Source organism: Otolemur garnettii, unplaced genomic scaffold (genome assembly GCF_000181295.1).
Source record: "Otolemur garnettii isolate 467f Iridium unplaced genomic scaffold, OtoGar3 scaffold00013, whole genome shotgun sequence".
NCBI lineage: Eukaryota > Metazoa > Chordata > Mammalia > Primates > Galagidae > Otolemur > Otolemur garnettii.
The window spans coordinates 20,011,338-20,018,409 of NW_003852408.1; the positions used below are offsets into that span (position 1 = coordinate 20,011,338).

General features: G+C 37.0%; 1 protein-coding gene across 1 annotated transcript in view; it reads left to right on the forward strand.

Moving 5' to 3' along the window:
• ERBB4 (erb-b2 receptor tyrosine kinase 4) overlaps nt 1-7,072 on the forward strand; it is a gene marked incomplete at its 5' end in the record, with an annotated part of 720,994 nt that overhangs the window by 350,788 nt on the left and 363,134 nt on the right. The gene's annotated exons all lie outside the window — the stretch shown is intronic.

Below are 7,072 nucleotides of genomic sequence, written 5' to 3' on the forward strand. Positions count from 1 at the left end.
GACATCTGTGTTTTTAATAAATGGCAAAACTTTTTTTAAAAGTAGAGTAACATAATTTTCTTGTCACTTTTGAGCAGAAATATGTATGAGATTTTGTCTTTGCAATATTCAAGTTGCCTACCTTATACAATTACATGCGCAGAAAAATTTGAATTTGCTCACACACACAAAGCCAATGATGTGCTTCAGAAATGGCTTCTATGTTCAGTCTGCCCACACTGTGCACATATTACATTTGTGGAGAGAAAAGCACATTGGTTGGATAAGAGGAAGGGCTGCTGACTCTCAGCTTCTCAGAGGGACTAACCTGTAATGCACATGCACGAATGAGATCGGGCAAGAAGAAAGCCTGAGATGGAAGCCAAAAGGGAAATGTGCCCACCAGCCTTATGGGATTCTGAGCAGAAAAAGTCTGAGGGGTTTGCAGCACTTACACAGATGGTATCTCTTTGTGTTGTTCTTTTTGAGAACAAATTGGGATGGTTGTGCTTATAATTAGGCAACTGTGGCTGTACTGTTTTTGCATGTAAATAATTGCAGGTGCAAAAATTATAAATGCAGAGTAGAGTCATAACCAATGGTTCTTTACAAATTAACCACCAATGCCTTGTCAAAGTTTCACTGTTTACATAGTAGTTCTATTTGCTGACACAGTATATGTATTTCACGGCACCATGGCTGAGAATAATGAATTGACTTTCCTTAGAGTATTAATTGTCTGTGGTTTTATCCTGAGTCACACTTATTCTTCTCCCTCCTCCCCACAGATGACCTCAGGCACGCTCATGGTTTTAAATGATATCTCTAAGCTAATGACTCCCAGAACGACACATCACCTACCAATCAACTGCCCAAGTTGAAAACTTTGTAATCATCATTGTCTTCACTTCCTCCTTGATTCTTGACATTTAGTTACTCCATACATCATGCTGATTTCTGCCCATTTCTTGATTACACATGTTTTATTATGATGATCACCATGGTTAAGACTTTATCTGTTGCCTGAGCTACTGAAATAGTCTCTGATTTTGTAATATCTTTAGAAGCCATGGACATTTGTGTCTGTCTGGTGAAGTAAAAGAGTGATTCCTTCTTATAACATGCAAAATGAAGAAATAGGCACAAAATAAATACCTTAAGTCATAAATGCATAACAATCAATAAATGAATAAAAATTTGTAATGAATTATAAAGAAAATGAATTGAACAGACTGAATTTGTTTTAAACATATAATGAAATGTTACTCAGCCATAAAAAGGAAAGAAATCTAGTCACATGCTACAAAACAGTGAAACCTTGAGAAGGTTATGCTAAAGGGAATGAGCCAGTCACAGAAAACCCAAATATTGTGTAGTTCTGCTCTTCTTAAGTAACAAAGGTAGTAAAATTTAAAGAAGATAGGATGGTGGTTTCTAGGGCTGAAAGTGGGGGTGAATGGAGAGCTGCTGTTAAATACATATACAGTTTCACTTTTACAAGATTGAAAAGTTCTGGAGGGGTGTTGCACAACAATGTGAACTACTTGCCATCGCTGAACATACATTTAAAAATGTGGTGGGAAATTTCATGTTATATGAGGTTCTTTGCCATGATTACGAAGAAATACATGAATAGTGTTTAAGATGGCTTTGACAGCTGCAAGATAACATGAGTGTGTCTCTGGTTTCTGTTGGTTAGAACATCACTGGCGCTGCTGATACTACTCCGCCTTGGTCTCTGTGTTTGTAATTGATGAAAATCATTAATTTTGATAAGAGATTAATGAGAATAATAATGCAGTGTTTTCTTATTCAAGTTCAATGACCTTCTAAATTCTATCCGTAACCTCTTTAGGAGACCAAGTTCTCCATGTATTTAATTCCCTTTCTTGCATCCAGTCCTGACAAATTCACCTGACAAAATGTCTGTAAGAGCTCTATTTAATGGAATATGACCACGACCCTGTCTAGAAACCTTGCCACTATAAGTGACTAATATAGGATCAAGTCTAAACAAACCCAAATGGCTTGGAGTTTTCAGCAAATTCCCACCTAGTACTCAGCTCTGTGGATTGAACTCTTACAATGTCTTTGTTCGTACAACCCTTCCTGTTCTGTTGAACAGGTTAAATTTTAATCATATTTTAAGACATTTGTCAAGGGTCAGCTTCTCTAAGAAGTGTTCTCTTCTTCAGACTTATGTAACTTTTCCCATCAGTACCAGAGATAAAACTTGGCATTCTGTGTTACGTTTTCAAATGGAAACTTCTTGTGGACAAGAGCCAGTTTATCATTCTGTCCTCTGTTGTAGCACATAATACATGGATACTAGATATTACTGAATGAATAGACCAATAAATAAAATAGATAAGTGCATGTCTTTGCTTATGTGAGCTGTTCTTCAGAATACCTAAGACTGGATGATTTATAAAGCACATACATTTATTTCCTCACAGTTCTGGAAGCAGGGAAGCCCAATATCAATTGACCTGGCATCTGGTCTGGTGTATAAGGGGGGCTGGTCTCTGAGTCCAAGAAGCTTCCTTGAATGCTGCATTCTCTGGAGGGCAGAAGAGAGTGAAGCTCCTAACAGCCCCTTTCAGCAGCAGTGAGCCATTCATGACTTAAACACTATTGCATTGGGGATTAAGTTTCAACATGAGTTTTGGAGCAATAAAAAAGCATTCAAACCATAGCAATTTATAAAAAGGCAAATCAAATTAATCTAAGTTATATTTTTTCTATTCATTTATGTACAAATGAATGAATGTGTAATAAAAATGACAATCCAGAAACAGGTAGCTGATCTACTTTTAGTCCTTTTCAGGTAAAGATGGCAACATGTATGTGCTTAAATAAATTCATACTTATACAAATTATACTACTTATATTATATTACATTTATGTTCTATTTATACTTATAATAATTATAAGATAAAATATACAGAAGGTACCAAAATGTATACATATTTTAAAAAATAAATTTACATATATTAAAATTGTAACAATACATAATGATGACAAAGACAAATACAAGTCACACTGAGTGTCTCTGGTGATTGCAGAAGTCAAATGTGACCTGGTTATTACAAACTTATACATTTTTTTTCTTTCTTAAATGTATATACAATTTTTGGCACCCTCTATCTACCTACTTTTCTTTTAATGTTTTAGTAAGGAGATATTAGTTTTTGTAATAGTTATGAATGTCTACAAATCACACACGGGAAATTGCATAAGGCATTTATGAATGGTTTTTCTTAAGCAATCTTTGGCTACATATCTCTTAAAGTACTTTTTCTGTACAATATGAATTCTTCATACAAAGAATCCAAACAAGTTTTAAAGGGGAATCTGGGTTTTTATTAACATTTTTGGGGGGGATGATTGAAACAATAAAGTAGAAGTCTGAGGTATCTATAAAAGTAATTATAATTGATTTAAAAACATATAATTTATAACCAAGTTGTATTTCCCAAAATAGACATGAGGTATTTCATTCTTTCAAATTTTCAGGAGGGCGACAGAGAGCTCTCACCCTCCTGAAGAGATCATTTTTCTCACACAACCCTAGCAGGACTTACTATCTAACATTCTAACATTCTTGGCTGGAAGCATCACAAGGGCATATTCAGGCTTGGCGTCTATAGCTCAACCGGCTGAGGCGCCAGCCACGTACACCTAAGGTGGCGGGTTCAAATCCCCAGCCCGGACCCGCCAAACAACAATGATGGCTGCAACCAAAAAATAGCCGGGCGTTGTGGCGGGCGCCTGTGGTCCCAGCTGCTTGGGAGGCGGAGGCAGGAGACTCGCTTGAGCCCAGGAGTTGGAGGTTGCTGTGAGCTGTAATGCCACGGCACTCTACCCAGGGGGACAGCTTGAGGCACTGTCTCAAAAAAAAAAAAAAACCAAGGGCATATTCAATAAACTAACCCTTCACAGTGAAAAAAATTACATAGTGAATATGTTATTTACTTGAAGCATTGTAATAATGACCCCATTATCACAAGAATATCAAAATGAAATAAATGTTTCCCTCTGGAAATCAAGCAAACGAGAATATATAAAAACATTAATACAGATAGAGAGAGAATAAAATTTCCCAACAGAGAAGATTGTGTAGTTAAGAGAGTGGATTTGGGAGCCAAACTGGCCACATTTGAAACCTGGTACTCCTATTTCCTTGTTATGTGACCTCAGGTCATGTTTGGCCTTAGAACATCCATATCTTTGTATTTAAAAGGATGAGAGAGTAAAATAATGACGTGAGAGCTAGGCTGCTAGGCAACGGAGTGGTCAAGTCAGACCACAAACCAGAGTGAAGGTAACAGTCAAGACTTCAATTGTTTACCGCTATAGGGCAAGCAAGAGGCTAAGCCAGGGGAAGCCCCAGCTCCTCTACTGGCTCATTTCTCCCCAGGGAACGGGGCCAAGTGAGGGTCAGCCAGGACTCTGGGAGTTTTCTCACTGCTGAGGAGTCTCCAACAGAGGCTGTGGGAGTTTTATGGACCTGGAAGCTAAAAGTAGAGGGTGAGAAAGACAGAAAGGGAAAAGCCCCAAGTACTGAGAGTGGGAAAAAAGTGTCTCCAGGGCTCTCACCTCATCCTTACAAGGACCTTTCAGCAGAAGTGTCGGAGGAAGACCTCTGTCAAAGGCCTTGTTATAGAGACCTCTGAATGGGGTCCTCTGAGCAGGGATGTGGACATGCCCAACAGCACGGACACCCAGGGCACTCCCTGAGAAACCACAGGACATTGGCGGTGCTCCATGTCTGGTGTGGGCAGAGCAGCTTTCCCTTGTGAGGACCTCTGGGGAAAGCCTTTGGAATTACCTATGCTCCGGCCTGAAAGTGTGCACATATGGTTTTGGCCCAGAGCTGTTGTTATCAACTGTATAGGAATCTTATAGAAAAATGAATTAATACCATGCTCTATAAATTGCTCAATCATAGAGCAATTTCTTATGAAAAATAATGGGACTTCCGATTATGATTTATATGAATTGACCATATGTGGACAAAAGTATTTTTTAGAATATGACAGTTACATTTGTAATATGTATTTGTCAATATTTTTCACCACATCTCTATATTTCAAGTATATTGTAGTAACCAGAAGGTAATCCCCCACAGCTTTATTTCCCCAAGACGCTGAAAAGACCAAACCTCAGATCCCAGCACCTTTTTCTTAGGTCACACCAGATGGACCACTGTTTCCAGTTGTTCTCTAGGATCTAAGTGGGAATAGGGGAATTGAGAAAGTCATAGATAGCACTGTATTCACAAACATAATTCCAAGAATAATCATTTTGTAAACCAGATGTTCTGAAGCAGAATATGGTATTCCGAAAATTGATGGCCAATGTATACTTAGGTTGATGAGAAAGAGAAGACACTGCCTAATGGGAGGAAATAACGGGAAAAAGTGTTACAAAAATAAAATAAATAAATATAAACCAGATGTTCGGCCTGCCTCAAAACAATTAGTTTTAAGTATCATATTTATGAAAATATTTACATAACATAGAAGCTCTCTTCTAAGTTTGGACTTTTGTAGTTAAGTAGAGAAAAAGTTACAAGAAAACTTAATTAGAGATTTCAGTACAACCTTGGTTTGTGTCTATTATATACATACATATCTAATTTTACATAGAAGAGAGCTGGATCCAGCCATGTAATATGAAAAATAGTACTAACCATGGCTGGACCCTTTCTGATGGTCTTTACATGGAATCATATCACATATAACCGCTTTTGAAATATATTTTAAAATAAAAGCTACAGTTAGGGAAAGAGAAAAATATGACAACTTCAAGAACAATAAGTCAACCCATATGAATCTAAAAGATAGCTTTTCTGAAAACACCAGTAAAACAGGATTTTTATGAACCCAATTTAATAAACAAAAAAAAAACTGCAAAAGAACGAAAGATAATTTATGAATTCAGATGAAATAATCCTAACAAAATATTAGCAAACAGAACTAACAATCTGGGAAGATGTTTTTAAAATAATGCACTACGATTGGGGGGAATAATGAGAAATTAAGGATTTTCACCTGATCTGTATCAGAGAGGGCCTTCATTGCTACATTGCCATTTGTAAGAAAATGATTTCCAGGGCAATCAAAATGTATTTTAGGAATTAACTTTTACTTAGGAACATTGCAAGAAGCAAGAATAGTACATTAGCTAGTCTGGTTTTTTCTTTGTGCCTTAGCTTCTAGAGATGAAAGTGCATTGTTTTACTTTTTGAGTATATTTTTCAAAATATATCTTTATTTTTATCATATGTGAGAGGTTCTTCTCAATTGATGTTTTTATCAAATGGCATATAGTACATAAAGTTAATGAAATGTAATCCCTGCTTTCTAGATAGTGATCTTTGTTCCTTAGGAATGCTTTACCTCCAAGTGGCAAAACAGAATTTTCTCCTAATAGACCCTTCCTTACGTAGCTCATCCCAGTCCTCACATTCAGCATGCATTACCTGTGTTCTTTTATTTTACAAATCATTATATGTGAATATATAAAGATAGATATCAAAAATGCATTTGCATATAATAAATATAGAAAAAGTAATCATTTATGTAAATGTGTACACACACGTATGTACACCGATTAATCTCAACAGCTTGTGACTGTGAATTGGTTTATACTTTTTTTTTATATATATAACTCACCTAAAATCTAGAACAAATCCCATAATCTCACCTCTCTGGCCTTATTTTACTGCCAACCCTCTAGGCTTTGCTACCCATGACTCCAGTCACTGTGCTAGGCGCTCCCTCAACTGTTCAGAAGACCCACTGTGCCTGATTCCTTCAAAGCACAAAGAAACCAATTAGCAACGTGACTTTGTTGAAGACAAGAATGGTTATTAGGGGGACCAAGAGGCCCACACTTGACTTCCATGTCCCTGCTCGGGACCTGTGTGAGACTTTCTGAGCCTTTTCAGACCTTACGGGCTGGCCCCTTTAATTCCCCTACACCTTTTTGCACCTTTTTTAGATCAAGGCTCATTTCATTTTATGTTTCTGAATTAGTGGGAACCTCAGTTTGTTACATTTTCTAATGTAATCAGTACAGAATGTGT